This window comes from Ambystoma mexicanum, chromosome 8 (assembly GCF_040938575.1).
Source record: "Ambystoma mexicanum isolate Mex_15411 chromosome 8, UKY_AmexF1_1, whole genome shotgun sequence".
Lineage (NCBI taxonomy): Eukaryota > Metazoa > Chordata > Amphibia > Caudata > Ambystomatidae > Ambystoma > Ambystoma mexicanum.
The window spans coordinates 30599685-30621789 of NC_090929.1; the positions used below are offsets into that span (position 1 = coordinate 30599685).

Consider the following 22105-nt stretch of genomic DNA (forward strand, 5'->3'; position numbering starts at 1 on the left):
GCAAGCAAATAGTTTCTGATCGGCCGTAATAAATAAAATATTTTTTTTGTTTTCATAACAGGTATTTGATCCCATTCTGCTACGGTCATCGGTTTGAGACACCGGCAGATGGTTTAATCAACAGACACCTGCAGCTTCGTGTGAACAACTGGAGCACACTGACAATTTTATGGGACGATCGCCAAGGACCCACATGCCCTTACACTGTACTAGTGGCTAGAAGCAACATATCAACCTTTACGATGGACTAGTGCCTAGTTGATGGAACAGCCTTACGGTTCACCGTGCTTCCAAAGTGCTTCTTTTAACGAAAACCAACACCCTGTGTACCATAAAGGAACAGCGCGTGACTCAATATAAACTTATACGGATTTGCGGGTACAGATAAAAGAAAATAAATGGCTTTCGGAGTTCATATGGCAATTGCTGAATATTCTCTAAACATTTAATGTCAAATAAATGTACTTTACCAAATGTACCGTGTTGCTGTTTGATTTTAAAGTACAGTTTCATATTCCGAATTGTGGCGCGCTGTGTTGTGAGATGGTCTGCGTTGGTTTTCGGGTTCTGTGTGGCGTCACGTAGAAGACGACTGGGCGCGTTTGCCTACGCAGCACAGTAACGTCACGGAGAGAGGCGGGGAATATGAATGTTTTGATAATGTCAGGCTCTGGGGCGGGGGATTTGATTTAGTGCCGCAGAAGCAGGTCAGTCAGGGCGATGCAGCAAGTGATAGGATTATCACAAAATGGCGGCGCCCTACTGCCTGTTTTCGCGTGCGTTTAATGGACGAAAACTCGGGTAAGGTCCATAGGAAAGTTTTCTAAAATCGAGCCACTTAGGCTTAAAAAAACATGGCCAACCCGTAGGGACAATAACATTTTTTACTAGACCATGCCTTTAACAAGGCTGTACTAGTTTGTTAAGCATTGACCTCTTTGCTCCCCTTGGAATATATTGAAGCTTCAAACCATAGTGTGATTTTGTTATGCATACACCATAGTACAAGCTATTCTCATCACAAGCTGCTGGAAAATACACCATCACACTTGCACACGTACGAATAATGTAGCACCATTAGTATGTAAAACCTAATGCCTTTTATGTCATATGTCTGTGGGTTTCGACAGTAAATTGCCCATTTTGATATTGATATTTTATTTCTATCGTGCTCAGTGTTTCAGAGCGCGACAAGGCAAGGGAGGGGAACAGGGGAGAACAAAACAGCGATCTTACTAGGTCCAGTGAAATTGAGAACACGCAAGTGCATGGGAGAGGGGGAAGGGGAAAAGCGCATGGAACGGGGAGAGATGGAAAGGGCGAAGCAGAGGAGAAACAGATAAATAACAATAAATAAATAATAAAGGCAACACACAGTGGTAATGCAGCCAGCAATTTGCAAGTGCTAGGTTTAAGGCAGCAGACAGGGTAGGTCTGATAAGTGCAGGAAGAAAAAGGGGGGCTGTATGGGTACAGATACAGACCCCAGTGCAAGGGGTGGCCCTGAGGCAGTGCAGGAGGGCGGCAGGATGAGCAGGTGCCTGGGCCCAAAAGACAGAGGGTGGCCAGGTGCACGGTGCCAAGAGAGTAACAGATCAGCTGGGGAGAGGGGGAGCGAAGGCAGAAGAAAAGAGGAAGGTCTTGAGGTGCTTCCGGAACCGGAGATGGTGCTCCTCAAGTTTTAGACTGGCAGGGAGGCTGTTCCAGAGGGAGGCCCCAGCCGAAGACAGATCTAGCCCCAGCTCGTTTCTTAGAAAAACGACTGACCCAGAGTGAGTTGGAGGTAGAGGAGCGAAGAGCTCGAGAGGGGAGGTATTTGCGGAGGGATAGCTGAAGGTATTTTGGACCCAGGCCCCAGAAAGGCTTGTGGACAATGCAGAGGGTTTTGAATTTAATCCTTGCATCCACTGGGAGCCAGTGGAGAGATTTCAGAGCTGGAGAGATACGATCCCAGGGCTTGAGGCCAAGGACAAATCTCGCAGTCCTGTTCTGGATTAGTTGCAGAGGGCGGAGAGTAGAAGCAGGTAGATTTAGATAGAGGCTGTTACAATAGTCCAAGCTAGAGAGAACCAGAGCTTGAGATACCATGAGCTTCTGGGGGAAGGAGAGGAAAGGCAGAGTACCTCTGAGGAGGTGCAGTCGGAAATTTGACTTTTTAGAGACCTCAGAGATGTGGGCGGAGAAGGAAAGCGTGGAGTCAAAGATGACCCTGAGGTTCTTAGCCTTGCAGGTGGGGGTAGGAAGAGGGCCAAGGGAGGCCGGCCAGAGAGTGAGGGGAAAGGATGGTGAAGGTGTGCCGATGAGGAGGATCTCCGTCTTGCTGGCATTCAGACAAAGATCATTGGCGGCACACCAATCTTGAATGGCAGTTAAGCAATCAGAGATGAGAGAGGGAGAGGAGGTGGCAGAGGGCAGCCTGAAAATGAGTTGAGTGTCATCAGCGTAGCACTGGAAATTTTAGCAGAAAATGGCATTGCAGTGGGCAAGAGTTTCCAGGTATTGGTTGAAAAGCCAGGGCGAGAGGTTAGACCCCTGGGGAACAACACAGGTAGAGAGGAAGATAGATGAAAGGAAGGACCCAAGTTGGACCAGGGAGGGTCGATCTGAGAGGAAAGAGGTCAGCCAGGCCAGAGCCTGAACAGTGATACCCAGGTTTTCACAGAGACTGTTGAGCAGGATGGTATGGTTGACCGTGTCGAAGGCAGAAGAGAGATCGAGGAGGATGAGGACAGAGGGAATGTTGGAGTCAAGGTTGGTGAGCAGATCTTCACGGACGTTTAGGAGAGCAGTTTCCGTGCTTCTGGAAGTTCTGAAGCCAGACTGGTGGTCATGGAGACAGCCAACAGAATTGGAATGAAGGTTAAGCTGAGAGGTGGCCAACTTTTCTAGGAGTTTGCTAAGAAAGGGAGTAATAGAAATTGGGCGATAGTTAGCTGGACAAGAAGGACAGCAGGGCGATAGTTAGCTGGACAGCTGTGGGTTTCTTGAGAAGAGGAGGCACAAAGGAGTGCTTCAGAGGGGAGGGGAAGGATCCAGAGGCAAAGGAGTGGTTGCAAAAATCAGCAAGGGCTGGAGTGAGGGTGTCAATGTGGTCCTTGATGGTTTTAGAGGAACAGGGATGAACCTGTTTTGAAGAGGCTTTCATAGATCGGACTTGTCTAGCAACCTCGTCAGGGGTGAAAAGAGGAAAGGACGAGAAGGATGGTGGCTAAAGGAGGGTCAGCAAGCACAGAAGGAGAGGGAAGAGGAGGAGTGTGGGTGGGGTGGGTGGACAGGATGTCCTGGGTTTTTTAAATGAAGCGAGAGGCAAGGACATTGCAAAGAGCCTGGGAGGCAACAGGAGGGGTAGAGACTGCAGCAGGGTTGGCAAGCTCCTTGCAGATTTTAAAGAGTTCGGCCGAGTTGTTAGATGCCGCAGAGACACAATCTTAAATATGGACTCTCTTCTTGGTGAGGACAGAGAGTCGGTATTGCCTTTGTAGCAGGCGACAGGCCAGTTTGTCAGAGGATGAGCAGGAAGTCCTCCATTTCCTCTCAGCTGCCCTACACTTATGTTTAAGTGGGGTACAGATACAGACCCCAGTGCAAGGGGTGGCCCGGAAGGCAGTGCGGGAGGGTGGCGGGGTGAGCAGGTACCTGGGCCCGGAGGACAGAGGGTGGCCAGGTGCACAGTGGAAGCTATTTTTCCTTGAACTAGGTTGGACTCGCTCGCTCCCAAATTTGGCTGAGAAATTTACGCCCCACCACCTTTCAAAGTCACCAGCCACCACTGCGCGGCAGGCTCCCCATTTGTACCAAAAGGGCTGGGTCAATCAGTCCACAGCAGGCCGTCAGATTTAAAAGCTTGAGAGCAGTGGTCTCCGCTGACATCTCCATGTAATTGGCCACTAATAGTATTCTTGTAGCCAATCCCATGGAGGCGTGGTGGAGATGCTCGGATGCTGGAAAACCTGGAGACTGCACGCTCTTCTCCAGAGACCCGGTGAAAAGCGTAAAAACCCTGAGTCTCCGGGTTAACCCGAAGGTTAGGCTGCTATACGCCAGGGGCCAGCTGCCCCCAGACAGAGGGGGGGTTCCTGTGTTATGACCACGGCCAGGGGTTGGTACCACTGTGCCTGTCATCTGTTTGTCCCGAACCATGCTATGGTTTTACTTAATATTATTATGACGTTTATTATATATAATATGCATGTAGTTAACTACAGCATCATCAGTTATCATAGTAACTATGATGTATCTCACTTTTCATGCAACTTGCTGTACTGTCTACTTAATTATTCTTAAGTTTCAATAAAAATCAATGAACTGAAAATGGACTAGTGGAAGGTGATGGGGTGACTCACTGTAGCTGGGGTTCATGAACATCCGTCTGCCCCCCAAGACTCCGCCTCGCTCAATATTTGCGTGACTTTCCACTCTTAACAAACATGGCCGCTTTCCTGCAATCACCTCTGTGCCTCACCCGAAATGGCGGCCCCCATTGCTTCTTTGCAGAAACACCTTATTCGACATGGCGATCCCCGCAGCCCCTGTTCCCTATACAACATGGTGCGAACAGCTAGAGCGCATGCGGGCGTCCCTCAAGATGGCGACAGCGAACACGTATCCTCGCGGAACTGTGCCTCCCGCAAGATGGCACTGTGCGCCTGATATACTTTCTTCCTCACCCAACATGGCCTCCGCTCGCACCCTCATCCCTTTTCTCCGAGGAAGTCCCGGGCCTAGGGTCTGTGTGACGTCACTTCCGCAGTGGGCGTCCGGTGCTGCAGCCTGCAACGAGGCCCCGCCCCTTCAGCAGCAGAGGAACCCCGGGATCCCCGGCCGGCAGCAACCCCCCTGAGGTGAGGCGCTGGGGGCCGCGGGCTGCCCCAGTGGCAGCGGGTGGGGAGCGCAGAGGAGCACGGGACCGCGCTCCAGTATCTCCTCTAACTGTGCCCCCCCAGCTCAGTGCCCCCCCCCACGCCTTCCTGGTGAGGGGGGGGTCCTCTAGGAACGCGGCATGCATGATATTGCACGGAGCTGGGGGCCTCTGCTTTGGGGGTCTGCTGGCCTCTTGGGGTGCGCTGTGAAGGTGGGGAGGGGCCGGTTTCCATCTTTGCCACAGCCCTCATTTTGGGTGGTGCATCCCCTGGCAGGTTTGCTGTTCTTATCGTACCCCCTAGGATAATGCGGCATGAAATTCAACTTTTTGCGGCATACAAATTAGATTTTGCAGCACCATATGGTAATTTTGTGGCACTTTCTTTTTTTAAAAAAACTTTACTTTGCACAGAGTAAGAATCACACATCATACATTGCGGGTCTTTTGTGATTGGTTGGGATTGACTTGGGTTGGTCGGCGGTATTTACTTTGCACAGAATAAGAATACCACATCATACAGTGTGGGTCTTTTGGGATTGACTCGGGTTGGTCGACGGTATTTACTTTGCGCAGAATAAGAATACCACATCATACAGTGCGGGTCTTTCGTGATTGGTTGGGATTGACTCGGGTTGGTCGGCGGTATTTACTTTGCACAGAATAAGAATACCACATCATACAGTGTGGGTCTTTTGGGATTGACTCGGGTTGGTCGGCGGTATTTACTTTGCGCAGAATAAGAATACCACATCATACATTGCGGGTCTTTTGTGATTGGTTGGGATTGACTTGGGTTGGTCGGCGGTATTTATCATACAGTGCGGGTCTTTTGGGATTTGTTGGGATTGACTTGGGTTGGTCAGCGGTAGTTACTTTGCGCAGTATAAGAATACCACATCATACAGTGCGGGTCTTTCGTGATTGGTTGGGATTGACTCGGGTTGGTCGGCGGTATTTACTTTGCACAGAATAAGAATACCACATCATACAGTGTGGGTCTTTTGGGATTGACTCGGGTTGGTCGGCGGTATTTACTTTGCGCAGAATAAGAATACCACATCATACAGTGCGGGTCTTTCGTGATTGGTTGGGATTGACTCGGGTTGGTCAGCAGTATTTACTTTGCACAGAATAAAAATACCACATCATACAGTGTGGGTCTTTTGGGATTGACTCGGGTTGGTCAGCGGTATTTACTTTGCACAGAATAAGAATACCACATCATACAGTGTGGGTCTTTTGGGATTGACTTGGGTTGGTCGGCGGTATTTATCATACAGTGCGGGTCTTTTGTGATTGGTTGGGATTGACTTGGGTTGGTCAGCGGTATTTACTTTGCGCAGAATAAGAATACCACATCATACAGTGCGGGTCTTTTGTGATTGGTTGGGTTTGACTTGGGTTGGTCGGCGGTATTTACTTTGCGCAGAATAAGAATACCACATCATACAGTGCGGGTCTTTTGTGATTGGTTGGGATTGACTTGGGTTGGTCGGCGGTATTTATCATACAATGCGGGTCTTTTGTGATTGGTTGGGATTGACTTGGGTTGGTCAGCGGCATTTACTTTGCACAGAATAAGAATACCACATCATACAGTGCGGGTCTTTTGTGATTGGTTGGGATTGACTCGGGTTGGTCAGCGGCATTTACTTTGCACAGAATAAGAATACCACATCATACAGTGTGGGTCTTTTGGGATTGACTCGGGTTGGTCGGCGGTATTTACTTTGCACAGAATAAGAATACCACATCATACAGTGCAGGTCTTTTGGGATTGACTCGGGTTGGTCGGCGGTATTCACTTTGCACAGAATAAGAATACCACATCATACGGTGTGGGTCTTTTGGGATTGACTCGGGCTGCATAGAATAAGAATACCACATCATACAGTGCAGGTCTTTTGTGATTGGTTGGGATTGACTCGGGTTGGTCAGCGGTATTTACTTTGCACAGAATAAGAATAACCACATCATACAGTGCAGGTCTTTTGGGATTGACTCGGGTTGGTCAGCGGTATTTACTTTGCACAGAATGAGAATACCACATCATACAGTGTGGGTCTTTTGGGATTGACTCGGGCTGCACAGAATAAGAATACCACATCATACAGTGCGGGTCTTTTGTGATTGGTTGGGATTGATTCGGGTTGGTCAGCAGTATTGACTTTGCACAGAATAAAAATACCACATCATACAGTGCAGGTCTTTTGGGATTGGTTGGGATTGACTCAGGTTGGTTGGCGGTATTTACTTTGCACAGAATAAGAATACCACATCATCCAGTGCGGGTCTTTTGGGATTGATTCGGGTTGGTCAGCGGTAGTTACTTTGCACAGAATAAGAATACCACATCATACATTGTGGGTCTTTTGGGATTGGTTTGGATTGACTCGGGTTGGTGAGCGGTATTTACTTTGCACAGAATAAGAATACCACATCATACAGTGTGGGTCTTTTGGCATTGGTTTGGATTGACTCGGGTTGGTCAGCGGTATTTACTTTGCACAGAATAAGAATACCACATCATACGGTGTGGGTCTTTTGGGATTGACTTGGGTTGGTGTGCATTATTTACTTTGCACAGAATAAGAATACCACATCATACAGTGTGGGTCTTTTGGGATTGACTTGGGTTGGTCAGAAGTAGATGTCAGCTGCCCCAATCCCTATGTGCAGATTCTTTTATTTATTTTGTAAAAGCAAAAATCTGATGAAGCGTTGATTCTGATAAATGTATACTGGCGAGTGAACTTGGGGAAAGAGGTAACATTTATAGACTCCATAGCAAACTGCCTCGATGAAGCATTATCCAGATGAGAAGGGGTTAGGGTTGTGTTATGTGGTGATTTAAATGTTAAACTGTTGGATAAAACTGGCTGGTAGTTAAAAAAGAGTGAATAGAATGAAAGGTCTATGGATGTCTAATATGAAGATGAGAAAAATGCATATGTTAAAAGCACAAACGGAGGGAGATATCCCGGGACGCCCAACTCGGAAGTGTGGTGAGCCACAATCCTGTATTGATTATTGGTTTGTTTCGAACAATTGGAAAAGGAGGATTGACAAATTCTGTCCTGCCTCAAAAATTTTGTGACCATGACCTGTTGGCCATACACATTTTGGGATGGGCACTTGGAGAATCTCCAACGAGAATGGAGCTGGTCGACTTAGGATCTTGTGGACTCAGACTGAGATTAAAACCACAGGATGTTCATAAAGTTAATAATCGGTATCGGGATCCGTTTAGAGCGGATTTCCTCCATATTGACTATTTGGGTCTGTTGAAGGAGTTCTCTAGGAAAGGTGCTTTTGGGTCCCGGACATATTGGACCGACAACCATGTAGATGACCCTGAGGTGGTAAAGAGATGGATGAGAATGAGGATAAAAAAGATTGGTAGAGACGAAATAGAGCTAAAAACTGAACGGATAAGGGAAAGCCGTCAGGCTTATAGAAACTGTTGTAAAAGCTCGAGAATAATACGTGCTCAGAATGGTGCAGAGGCTATACTCGGAGCGGTTTGCTACAAAACCTCGACAAATGCATGGGAGCTGATTAATAATGGTGGGGTTTTCAGCCAAGCAAAGGCATTAGCGATGGTTGCGGACAGTGACTGGATTCAGCATCACGCAAGTCTATTTGCTGAGCCAGGGTGGAAATCGGACCGAGTGAAGGAACAGTGTTTACTACCATGGGATTTTGCCTTTGACGATGAGCACGGTGCTTCCATGATGATTGGAAAGCTTAGTGCCTCTCGGGAGAACAATGGGCGAAATTAGTGGTAATCATGTTCTCCCAAATAATGAAAAATAAAGGGATCCTGGCGTCATGGAGGGAGGCTAATATTGTAACCATTTTCAAAAAGGGCAATAGGGCGGAGCCTAGAAACTACTGCCCAATTGCCCTTCTGGACTCTGAACACTTCTGATTGAAGAGTGTGATGGTGCGTCGTCTGAAGAGGCTGAAGTTTCAGAGAATGGTAGTTTCAGAATACGGTAAAGTGCTCAGGGTCCGATGAGTGTGAGCATCCCTCAGCATGGATAGAAGTAAATGGTCATTTGGTCAAAATGCTTGCCGATTCGTGCTCCCAAATCACGTTAATGTCCAAAGCTGTCTTTGAAAATGTAATTGGAGGCGATATTGGACATTTGGTTCCTTCTGATAAAATGCCTGGGGGATACAATGGAGACAGGATAGAAATTTTGGGGTGTTGTGAGGTGGAGTTCAAGTTCAAAGGGAGGATGACACATGGAAAAATGTATATTACCAAAAGAGGTGAAACATTGTTGGGTTGGAAAGAGCAAAGGGGGTTGGGAATTAAGTTGGATCCTAATAGTGAAGAACCGGTTCTCAATGTGGTTAGCTCTTCTGAATCGAATAGTAACAAAACCAAATGTGAAATGGTAGCAAGGTACCCCGAAGTGTTCTGTAACAAAGTGGGATGTCTCAAGGGGATGGTACACAACATTGTGATAAAAGAAGGGAGCAGTCCAGTTGTGTCAAAACTCAGACCGTTACCGCTGTCTATGCGGCAGGCTGTGCGCGATGAATTGGTAAAATTGGAGAAAGAGGGAATTATTGAACCAGCTAGGGCAGTAGAATGGATATCCCCCGTGGTGGTGGTGAAGAAAAGTAGTGGGGATTTGAGGGTATGCGTCGATTTACGAGAACTCAATCGGTGTGTTGTGGCGGATCGCCATCCTCTTCCAAATATGGGAGAATTGTTAAGTAGGATTGGGAGTGCAAAATATTTCGCAAAAATTGACATGGCGAGTGCTTATGAGATTTTAGATGCTGAATCGCGCAAATTGACTGCTTTTATTACCTATGAGGGAATATATCAATTTAAGCGCATGCCATTTGGATTAGTATCAGCATCTTCCGTATTCTAAAAGGTTATGGACAAATTATTGAAGGATGTCGGTGGAGTGTGGTGCTTTCAGGACGATGTTCTGATATGTGGGAAAGATGAGAGAGAGATAGAGAGAGAGTTGAAAACAAGACTTGATCTGGTTCTTAAGATCTTTAAGGCAAGAGGGATAACTTTGCGTGGCGAAAAATGTGTTTTTATGACTCAAGCGGTTGATTTATCTAGGTGATGAAATATCTGAGCAAGGACTCAAACCAAAAAGGAATTTGGTGGAGTCCATTTTGAAAATGCAATCACCAAAGAACAAGGCCGAATTGAGATAATTTCTAGGTACTATTGAATTTTATCATCGGTTTGTTGAAAATGATGCTGATTCCATAACCAGTTTGAGGGGGTTGTTAAGGAAAGGTGTTGAATTCGAATGGAGCAATGAATGTGAAAAAGAATTTGAAGCGATGAAAAGAAAAATCGATATGGCAAAACCTTTATCGATGGTTGATACGAGAAAGAAAACCATTCTGGCTGTGGATGCGAGTGACACAGGAATAGGAGTGGTGATGTTATGATTGTTTGATATGATCGTTTATTTATAGAGCGCCTATACACAATGTGTTTCAAAGCGCTTCAAGGCAAGGGAGGGAACAAGGGAAAATACAATGACATTCTTACAGGCCATGAACAGTAAGGATGTGAAATTAACTATCATACTTGGCTTGGCCTGACGACATTTCAGATAGTGCAAGAGCTAAGACCTATATAAGGAAGGGAGGAGGAGAGTGGGAAGGAAATGGAAACAGACAGGCGACTACCGGACTAGGCCTGACGACATTTCTGGTAGAGCCGGAGAAAAACAAAAGGTGAGGGAGAGGGCCAGATGTTGATCACGGAGATGATTGTAATGCATGCATCCCGTATGTTAAGAGGCGCGGAATTGAACTATTCCGTGTTGGAAAAGAATCTTTGGCGTGCCATTGGGGCATAGAAAAAATGAAAAATTTTGTCTGGGGTCAAGATTTTACCTTGAGAACAGACCGCAGGCCACTTAAGGCGATTTTTGAAAGTAAAGGCCTCGACAAGGTTTCAAGGAGAGTGGCAGGTTGGGTAACCAGGCTACAATGTCATAAATTTGAAATGGAAGTTGTTGCTGGTAAAGAGAATGTACAGGCCGACCATGCCTCGAGGGTGAAGTTGGAAGATAATGCTAGTGATAGAGGCAATAATGTGTGTGGTGAGAATGAAATGGTTTTTGCGACCGTGGAAGGTATTATACAGAAACGAGAATGGATTCAAGTCTTGAAGTCAAATGAAATGTGGAAGCGGATCATGGCTTTTGTGGTGGGTGGATGGATGGCCAGAGAAAAGGCTCTTATCTGGTGAGGAGAGGGCAATGTGGGAGGTGCGGAATGAATTGTCAGTAAAAGGAGAGTTGTTGTATAGATGGGACAAGTTGGTGGTCCCAGGTTGTCTGAGAAGAAAACTAATAAGATTTGCTCACCAGGGACATATTGGTGTTTGTAAAACAAAAGAAGTGATAAAAGCTGATTACTGGTGGCCAGGGATTGATCGTGAGATTGAGAAAGTGGTTGGTGCATGCAATGATTGTACCAAATCAGGAAAAAATGTGATAGCGGCGTGCCAACCTATGGGAAAAACAAACATTCCGGAGGGAGTGTGGCAAGATTTGTCCATCAATGTTCTTGGTCCAGTGGACATGGGTGTGGGTAGAGGAAGGTTCATCTTGGTTATGGTTGATACTTTTTCAAGATGGACTGAATTTAAGATCTTGAGAGAAGTCACGTGTCGGTGTATAATTGAATTCCTGGAGGATGTGTTTGAGAGGGAGGGTTTACCCAGGAGCATACTCACTGATAATGGTCCACAATTCATGAGGAAATTATTCTTAGAGTATCTTCATAAATGCGGAATTAAACACAAAAAGACCCCTTTGTATTATCCCCAAGCAAATGATATGGTCGAGAGAGTAAATCGATGCATTATGGAAGCTATTCGTGGGGCGAATGCATGTGGTCTTGACAGGAGTCGCTGTGAGACAGGTTGTATGCATTGAGGATGGCTCCACGAATAGAGACGGGGATTAGTGTGTTTGAATTTATGAGAGGGCGAAAAGCAAATACTTCTGTGGCGCAGGCCTGGTTGGGCAGGGCGAGAGCAACAGATGTGGTTGTGGATGTTGTAAAGAAAAAGATGGATGCTCGAAAAAACAAATGGGTGGAAACAGTTAATGAGAAACATCCAAGAAAAATAACTGTGGTCGAGGTTGGAGATTGGGTGCGGATAAGGAAAGCAGTTATTTCTAAGAAAGGGGAGCCGCTCTACACAGAACCTGTTAGTTACGCGAGTGTTCAATGCTGTGTGTGTAGAAAGTGGTCAAATTTGGAGTTTGTCCAGAGTTGCAAAGGTAAAAAGATAGAAGTTTTAGTATCTTTTTAATTGGTATATTTCTTACAATAAAGAATTTTATTTCATAGGGGAGGAGGGTGTGTTGAATAAAGGTTAAATGCAGAAGTGTTTTGTTTGTTGCTATGGTCACTGCTGCAGCTATGTTTAAACTAGGCATGCCACTGTGTCATTCCAGAATGGATTCCTGTCCACTATCCATTCTGGAATGATATTACTTCATTATGTTTTTACTTGAGTTTAGTCAGTTATACCCTGGATGTTGCTTGTGTTGGGGGGGGGGGGTCTTATTGTATGCTACTCGATGTGAGACAAATAAACTGTCTTCTACATCCCTTGTCTGATGGCTTCTTTTACACCAACCTCTGAGAAATGAGTGCAGCCATTCTGCACCCATTTCATCTGCTTCATGCTCCAACATATATTCACCTGTACTCTGGGAAGACACTGCCTACAGGCGCCGTCTTCCCCTGTCATATTCACATGGAATGTGACAACCCTGGGTACATCAAAGCATTCCAAGAAGGGGGAAGGCACACCTTCCTCCAGCCATGAGCATCCTAATTAAAATATCAAAGGCTCTATGGATCTGCACTCCCTTGTTCTCCGGCTGGTGGCAGTGCATACTAATGAGACAATTGAGGCAAGTCTGCCAAGTGGGCTTGGTTGCCAGAGACAACAGGAAGGCGGGACTAACACCCCTTTGGTGTGCAATGTGTCAACTTGAAGCTAGCTCCCACCCCTCTGTATGACAGGCAGTGAAATGCATGTCTGTGTCCACTATTTAACGTAGACAAACCCCTGCAGAGCTGACCCCTTTCAGATAGAGAAGTATGTGGTATGGGGGACACCGGAAGTCTGCTCCCAGATCATACTTCAAGGGGGAAACCTGTGCTTTAATCAAGAGTTACAGAGGGCTCAGTTAACCAGAGAGAAACTTTGATCTACAACAGACAGGAAGATGGGTGGGACTTGGGTATATGTTGTCACCCCTTGTCTGTCCTGTTGCAGAGCTCTCTGGTCCTGACCTCATGTATATCTGACGATTGTTGGTGGGGACCCAGGATTGGTTCATTAAGGTAGGCTTGGCCTACACCATCACTGGGGTCCATTTGGCTTTAAAAGAGGCCTGAACCCCTCACTTAGCAATCACCTGAAGACTTTGCAAGGAGTAAGGAGGACTCATTTGGACCTGAGCTGAAGGTACAGTCTGCCTGGCATCTTCTGCCGGTGAAGGCAGGCCAGGAGTTCCAAGAGGGAAACGAGATCCCTCCCCTAAACATCTCCTAGGGAACAGAGGGGGATACTGAACTCGGGAGGTACCGACCAGCAGCTTCAGAACCGGTACCCAGCCAGCACACATCGTGCCCTGCTAGGTTCCGACAACAAGCTTCCTAGGTGTGATCTGCCGGGAGAGTCTCTGGACAAAGGACAAGGCAGTTGCCTGCTAACACCCTCCTGAGCTTTGGCCCGGTCCACCTTGAAAGGAGACGAGCCCTGTGAAGAAGCTGGGAGTAGTGCCACACAAGCATCATTCAGCATCCATCTTTTAAGGACAATCTTGTCATGCCGCAGTCACCAGAGCCTGGTATTTGCAGCTGTCTCCCAATACTAACTCTGTCTCTGGCTGTAGATCGCCCCAGAACTGCCTCGACGCTGTAGAGCACCAAGAACTTCAGCACCACGTACATTGTGGTTCTGTCCCATGGTCCTTCTCCGAAGGCCCCTAGAGACGGTAACGACCTTGTTGCCCCTGGGGTGCTGAAACCAGGTAACCTTGAACAGTTAGACTGATTACTTTTCCCGACTACCATCCTGTCAGTATCCAGAGTGCATCCCTTTCCTTTGTGAACTGTCTGCATCAGTGTTCCGTTTACAGCGTGGGTTGTAATTGTAGTGTGCTAGAACTGTCTGTTGTAGTAATAATAAAGTAGATTTGTTTATACAACCTTGACTGGGCAGTCCCTTTTATCATTGAGTAATAATTGTATTTTCACAGGTTGCAACTAAACAATGATCCACGACCTTGCCGTTCCATCCATGTTACCAAAAATTAGACAAGGAGGTTTATAATTTACTTGTGTTCCAGTCTGTTTGGATCCCTTCTGGTTTACTAGATGTGTGGGGCTGATTGATGGGTTAGAAACCAATATTCATCCCTGGACCAGTGGTGCCCCGGAAGTTGATTAGTCACAGCTGGTCTATATTGGGAATTGACGGCCAAGTGAATGTTTGTATGCTGGACTAATAGCTTGCGACAAGGCTGTACACTCTCGGGAGGAGCAGGGGGATAGAAAGGTTGTGTAATGAAACGTATCCAGATAATATATTAAGCTTAGTCTTTATATAGAATGCCTTATGTTGGAAGTAGCTAGCCATTAAGCATGAAGTAGCTTTTTAGGGTAGTCTTAACTGTGACTTACACAGGAGGAAATACATTTTCAAAAAATACTGAGTCCAGAAGTAATTGGTTTTTAAAAGTGGGTCGAAGCTTAATACCCGACAGGCTTGCGGTTCTGTTGAAAGGGAGCTGCTAGAGACCACACAAGTCATGGTTTTACTCAGCTTGTACCAATGTTATTCAGTGTGATTAGAGTGCACAGAGGGGGAAAAGGAGCCGATAGCTACTGTCCAGCGGAGGAGCCAGGTGTTGAGGCTGCAACCCCCTGCTAAGCAGAACACGTGAACCCTGGTGCAGCTATTCCGGTAGCTGAGATTGTAGCCCCCACATCGCCTGAATGCCCTGAAAACAAAAACAGGACTGAGCCTCTGCCCAAAAAATGCAGCGATGGATCTAACCTGTAGATTCTGTATGCAACAAGGAGTCCTTAATACATCTTGTACTATTTTGTGATGGTATTAGTAGCCAAAGATGGAAGCATTTGTCCTTGCTTGAGAAATACCAGACATTGAATGCTGAAGATTGGTGGTCAGCGATGTTTAGTGGAACTGACCGCAAAGTAATCTTTGCTTTGACATTTTTCTCATTGAAGATATAAGAAACCTCCTTGCAGCAACCAACAACGAGGAAGAATAACCTGGACCCGAAGACTTGGATGGATTTTATTTTTAACTCTTGATTTCATTGCTGTATCACCTATTTTAAAGGTTTAAATAAACCGTAAAAATAAAAAGATTGTAGCCCCACTAACCAAGCCGGTGCGGCTGGTGGCCCAGAGGTACAAGGTGGTGCGGCGGTGCTTTTAGCAGCCATATGCCATGCGCTGTCCCTGCTATGCTCTCATTTGCAGCAGAGCCTGGGTCCCAGACAAGAGGTGAGCCGCACAGGTGCCGGCACATTAGGTTATGCTGGTGGAACCTGCGGGGAAGTAACTTGGCTGTCCCCGTGACAAATGAGGCTTGGAGAGGTTGAATGAGCTTTTGCGTTTGGTTTGATACTTCTAGCTGTGACGGTCCCCTTCTGCGTCTTTTTTTCTTGTGTAGTTTTCATAGCTTGTGAGATTTTATTTTTTATTTTCTCTTCTTTCGTTTTGACAAAAGCCTTTCTGATATTTCGATTCCTTTGAAAAGGGCTGTTTTTGGTTCATCTTGTTGGGTTAAACTGTCGTTTTGCTGCTGGGAGATGAGGGGCACAGCTCCCTCCTTCTCACTTTAGAGAGACATACAAGCTTTACCCGTTTCGCCATCTAATTCCTTCTTCAGGAGCAGTCTCTTGATCTGGGATTAGTACTGAAGCCATATCTTAAATAACGTTGTTTTTGTAAAGATTCTTCGGAACTCAAAATAAAGCATTATATCTTAAATATTCGAAATAATGCACAACAATCGTATACAATTTGTGTGTAAGGAATACTGCGGTTGTACTATTGTCTTCTGATATCATTACGATTGAAGACGCTTCATTTATATTTGCCACGTTGTCTTTAATTATTGAGCAGTTTACCCAGTATTTATGGCGTGCGGGGGCATCTTCCTGTGGCGTGCGGGGACGAGGGCCTCTTCTTATGGATACCATTTCCATTGCTAGTGTTTATTATTCTTGCACCGTAAGTGCCAGATGTGGCCATACCACCACTGCACCCAAACTACGAATATTTCTGGACGGATTGAGTGTCCTCGATGGAATGCAATAGTTTCTTTTATCAGCTGGTAGAGGTTGCAGCGTCTGGTTCTTCTGGCAGATTGTTCGTGTGGTTCTGCTGGGTGCTGCACTTCCAGAGATCATCTGTGGGGTTCTGGTTTCGGCATTCTCCAGGGTAATGGCTACAGATGTCTGGTTATAGTGGGTTTTGTCATGGGTGGGTTGGTTCTTGTGGAACTGAAGTGTAGGTTCTGTCTCCGGTCCAGGACGAACTGGGGCGGGAGCTTCTTTTGAGTCTACAGTCTGGCACTTGGTGAGAAGTAAGTCAGCATTCGATTGGAGTTAACCTTGCTGCACCGTTCTGCAGGCAGCCTCCTTTTGATTGGAAGGTATTGGCGGTTAGTGGAACAAGTCCCCAGTGTGCATGCTTTCCCCTGACATGTAAGGGCCAGGTCTACGTTAAAGGCAAAAAACAAAATGTCATGAAATCTGTTGAATTTTTCATGTCAACGAAATGCACAATTCAGCGTGGAAAATCCTGAGTTTCCATGTCACCCGCTGAACTGGGACTCCGAGGGAAGCAGCAACATTGCAAAGCTGGTCCAGAGAAATGGCACAACAAGGGTACAATGTGGGCAAGCCAATAGAACGGGCTCAAACGCACTAGTGTGACAAATTGACTTCCGGGGCACCAGTGGTCCAGGGATGACACCATCAATCAACCCCACACCTCTAGACCACCAGAAGGGATCTGAACAAATTGGAAACGCAAGCCAATCATAAACCTCCTTGTCCAATTTTGGTAACGTGGATGGAACGGCAGGCTTACCTGGGCAAGTTTGTTTGTAACACCGCGAAAATACAATTATTACCCATTGATGAACATTTCGGTCACGTTTCTATACAAATATCTACATTATTATTATTACAACAGACAGTTATAGGCCACTACAAAATGCAACCCACACTGTAAAAGAACACGGGCAGGAAGTTGCACGAAGGAAAGGCATGCACTCTGGACACTGACAGTAGGCTAGTCGGTAAATCAATCCGTCTTCAGCACCAAGGGAACGTAAATGTCACCTTTCAGAGAATGGCCAGGGGGGACAGAATCACAGTGTATCTGGTTCTTGAGATGGTCTTGAAGCTCAACGCCGTAAAGTTGCTTCCAGGATGTTTTGCAGCTCCTCCGACAGAGTTCCAGACGGGAGACAGCTGCGAGTATCAGGCGGCAGGCAGTTTGGCAAGCAAGTCTAGAATCGCTGTCTCTGTGCTAGTTGGCGGATCTGAAACGCTGGTCGAGGCGTCTCGAATGGTTTCAGTGACTGCAGCGTGGCAAAAGTCAGTGGAGCAGCCGGTCGCGGTATGAGGGCTCGACTGCCTTGAATGTCCTTAAAAGATGGGCGCTGGTTGATGCTTGTGTGGCACCCCCACCCTAGATTCTTCGCAGGGCTTGTGGCATTCTTTCAAGGTGGACGGCCCAAAGCTGAGGAGAGTGTTTGCAGCCAACGGCCTTGTCCTTCGTTCAGAAACTCTCTGGCACTTCCCATCTAGGAAGCTTGCTGGCAGAACCTAGCGGGGCACGCTGTGTGCTTGCTGGGTACCTGGTCTGGAGCTGCTGGACGGGTCCTCCGAGTCTGTTATCTCCCTCTGTTCCGTGGGAGATGTTTAGGGGAGGGATCTTGCTTCCCTCTTGGAAATCCTGGCCTTCCTTCACTGGCAGAAAATGTAAGGTAGACTGGATCTTCAGCAAGGGTCCAAATGAGCCCTCCTTACTCCTTTTGAAGTCGTCGGATGAGCTGTTAAGTGAGGGGTTCCGCCCTCTCTTAAAGCCAAATGGGCCTCAGTGATTGGTGTAGTGTCAGCCTACCTTAATGAACCAATCCTAGGTCCCCACCAACAATATTCTGATATGCGGGAAGTCAGAACCAGAGGGCTCTGCAACAGAAAAGGTAAGGGGTGACAAAATATAGTCCCACCCATCTTCATGTCCTGTTGTAGATCAAAGTGTCTCTCTGGTTAGCCCTCTGTGGCTCTTGATCAAAGTGCAGGTCTCCCTTGAAGTTTGTGACGAGAGCAGACTTCCTGTCTCCCTTCAATCATACTTCTCCCCTCAGAAAGGGGTCTGCTCTGCAGGTGTTGCCTACAGTAAATAATGGACCCTGACATTCACTGTCCGTCATAAAGATGGTTGGGAACTAGCTTCAAGTGGACACATTGCATACCAAATAGGTGTTAGCCCCACCCTCCTGTTGTCTGTCCTGTGACCAAGCCCCTTTTGCAGGCTTGCCCTTTATTATTTCTTATTAGCATCCACTCCCCCCAGCTGAACTAGACAATGGGAAGGACGATTGATGGGGCCTTTGATATTTTAATTGGGCTGCCCATGGCTGGAGGAAGGTGTTGCCTTCCCCTTTGAGGAGATGCTTTGATGTACTTGTGGCTGTCACTTACAGCTGAACATGACAGGACGGTGTCTGTAGGCTGTCCTCCCGGAGTACACGTGACATGCATGTTGTGCGGTGAGCAGGGAAAATGGTTGTGCGGTGAGCAGGGAAAATGGTTGATCTCCCATCATTCAGTTTAAATTTTTTTTTTTTAAAGTCAAAAAGCCCAGGCGAGCGCACACTCGCGTGCGAATTCCTCACAACAAGGTGATTGGTAAAAGAGGACAAAGCAGGGATACTCTGGGGAAAGGGCTTTTGGGCACGAGAGGAGAAAGGGTTGAAAGAGGCCGGGTTAAGGGCAAGGACTTGAAGGTGCAAGTGCAGTGGCAGAAGATCGGGGCAGTCCCATACTCCAATGCTCACTTAAAGGGCCACCTCGAGCTGCACGGGAGACGAGCCTTGACTCAAAACTGGTGATTGTGCAGGCTTAAGGTTTATATTTGTGGCATGAGTGCAAGTAACTCAACCTGCTCCCTAACAGATAGCCACCATAGTCCATAATGGCACCCGACAATGAGGATCCCACCATCAGGCGCACTAAACTTCCCAGCAAGATCGTCCACCCTCCTCTCCTTAGTGCCCAGAACAATGGTCTTCAAACTGTGGTGCTGCCCTCCACCTGCTCCGGGGGGCGGTAGAGAGGATGTCATGGGAGAGGGGGAGGCGCGAATGCTTTGATGGAATATATGGTCTGCCATTATTTTTACTGAAGGTGTCTCGGCATCCAATGCAAGTTGCGAACCTGGCACCCTCCGGATGCATTGGCATATCATCTGCCCAAGTTATCGTGAGACTGGTGAGAAGCTGGCCACTCCTGGCCTAGACTGTCCTTGCTGAAAATCCACGCTCTGCAAAAGACTGCATGCATACGGCACAGGCAACAAAAAAGCACTCCCTGCCCAGCACAAATGGGCTGCACCCGTAACCTCAGCAGCTTGCGCTTCCTTTCAGTCGCCAGTTCTTTTCGTAATGTGCAAGCTTTCTTGGGACTCGAAGGCCCAAGATGCAGCTCTTCACTTTACCCTTTTGTGCTTCTCTTCCACACTTCCCAGCATGCACGTGTTTCCTCTCAAGCATGCTGTTGCCAATGTTCTCTTGTTCAGTCGCAGGATTTTTCGGAAATGCCATCATCTTGCCTCCTTACATTGTTGGTCGTTCTCATTATCCGCAGGACTTTTGTTATCTCTGAACCCTCGAGGATCAGTTTAATGATGAATACGGGCAATCGGGAGGATGGCCCAGGGGCAATGCGTCGGTCTTGGAAGCAAGACCACTGGTTTGAATCCTGGTTCCGCGCTTGGAGACTGGTCTTTGGTATTAAGCATATTATAAAAGCTTAATTAATACCTCCCACCAATATTTGGGCGGTGTATGAATGGATATAGAATATACATTTTTCGGGAACCGCAAAAGGGTGGCCTACCCAGCTCCTTGTGGCCACCGTCTCTAGTCGTTAGATGGTGAATCAGAAAAGTGAAGGTTTACTTACTCTTCTAGTTTCCCCAGGACCTTTTAGTGCAATGTACCGACTCCGTCAGTAGGCTTTCCCAGCCCGCCAGCCTGGGGACTACATTTAGTAATGGCGCAAGGTGAGATGAACACCTGTGGCAGGAGTCTGCAACCTGCAGCTCTCCAGAACGGCAATGATCCCTCGCCATTGACTTGGGCTGATGGTGCTTGTAGTCCAAAATATCTTGTTGCAGACCCTGGTCAAGGCGGACAGCTTGGGATAATGTCAGGATGGAGCTAGAACAAAAATATGTACAGGTCTTTATCCGAACCAGATCTTTGTGCCACAGTCCAATTGCCTCATCTTAAATGGGGTCTAGTCTGGGCTCTAGTTGACAGTAAAATCTTTAATTGGGTAAAAAAACGTAATTTTCATTCCCAATTAGGGTAATTTGTATGAGTTTGTGTGATTGGAAGGTAGTAACCAGAGGTAAGTACCATTGATACAATCCGATTGGTGGAGTGTGAAAGAAGGCTCCTAATCATCTGTGGACTATTATTGGCAGTGTGTGTTGTCTGGGCATTGTTTGCAATTTTTGGGGATACATGTTTTTGGTGTGCTGCTTCCCTGTAGGGCTGCACCTAGTGTTGTGTGCAGTCTCTCCCTCTTCCAGTTCTGGGGATACGGTCCCCAGATAACCTCTTTGGTTGCTTCTTGATTCACATCTGGTCACCCCAGGTCGGCCTCGATGCAGCACACCCCACAAGCAAGTACTCCATTATTCCCTCTTGCCTACAGGGATGTCTTCACTCCCAATGCCAGGGTCCACGTGATCACCCCTCTCCAGTCTAGAGTCGCCATCCACAGGCTTCTGTGGGGTTTCTGGCTCTTGCTAGGTCCTGTGTTGCATCCTGCTTTTGGCTCCAGCCCCTCACAGCTTATGGGATAGTCTCTTGCCACTCTGACAAGTCTGGCATGGCGCTTTATCGGTCTGTGAGCTGTTGCTTTTCTCTCTTCCAAGCCTCTCACCTTCTCTCTGCATCGTTGTCCAAAGTCCCTCCAAGATCGTTACATGATGGAGCTGCCACTGGGCAACGAGGGGATGGCACACAGTGTTCCGCAAATCTAACAATCGAACTTCCACATAGGATGCAAAGCTATCATTTTGTTCATGATCTATGACCCCTTATGGTTTAAATGTAGCACAGATCATGAGTTTCAATGTTTATAGATTATCCCAAATGCACAGGCTTGTTTGTTCAGCATCAGTTGACCTGGGGAGCCAAAAATAGCTCCCGGTAGCTGTTGGTGTCAAGCTAAGCAGGCTCTTCTAGGCCTATCCAGGAGCTATATAGCTCCCACAGATCCCCTCCGTTACGAACCCTGCTTTGCCATCCCAATCCGGGCTCACTCTACCTCTGGTGCGTGCTGTCTTGATCCCTTCAGAGTTACTGCAATATCCTGGTTCTTCTCATCTTGCAACCTACTGTGGCGTTCTACTTCAGCAGTACTTCCTGGCCTGCCTCCCCTCCACCCCAACCCCCCCTCCAGTGTCCTGCATGGTACTTCCTGGACTGCCCCCCCCCCCCCAGTGTCCTCCATGTAACTAGCCATTTGCCAGGAATTTGACTTGGCTGAGCGCACCTTGTGTTTTCCTCTTCTGCTCCTATCCACCCACCCCTCTGCTCCCCAGCAGTCTGTGCTCACAGGTTCCATGTCTTCTGACTCTGCGCCTCTGCACGTCGTGCTCGTTTTTCATCTTCCTCTCCTCCATGTTTCTGGTCTGCCTGGACTGTGCTCTGGCGCTTGGCAGCTTGTCCTCCCTGTCGTCCCTCTGGTTCAGCGCCTTTCCAGAAGTGGACCTCTGGCAGGCGTACCAGGCAGATGGCTTCAGCACCAGACTGGCCCTCTCTGGTGCCTCGAGCCTCTGCCTGCCTCCTTCCCACCAGAGTGGCTGTGTTCTCAGGAGGGCGAGTCCTTCCTCTACTCTTACTGATGTCCCTCTTGCCCGTCC

General features: G+C 47.3%; 2 protein-coding genes across 7 annotated transcripts in view; one reads left to right on the forward strand and one right to left on the reverse strand.

Moving 5' to 3' along the window:
* The window catches only part of KYAT1 (kynurenine aminotransferase 1), an 825974-nt gene extending 821451 nt beyond the window's left edge, over nt 1-4523 (reverse strand). For all 4 annotated transcript variants that reach the window (XM_069609197.1, XM_069609195.1, XM_069609198.1 and 1 more), the window contains exon 1: nt 4344-4523. The gene's annotated coding sequence lies outside the window, so the exon portion shown is untranslated. The remainder of the gene's footprint in view (nt 1-4343) is intronic.
* Nucleotides 4524-4666: 143 nt separating this feature from the next.
* LRRC8A (leucine rich repeat containing 8 VRAC subunit A) overlaps nt 4667-22105 on the forward strand; it is a 122851-nt gene continuing 105412 nt past the window's right edge. For 2 of the 3 annotated variants that reach the window (XM_069609192.1, XM_069609191.1), the window contains exon 1: nt 4692-4841. The gene's annotated coding sequence lies outside the window, so the exon portion shown is untranslated. Of the gene's footprint in view, nt 4842-22105 lie in introns of all 3 variants that reach the window. The other variant, XR_011268460.1, reaches the window with a different exon arrangement.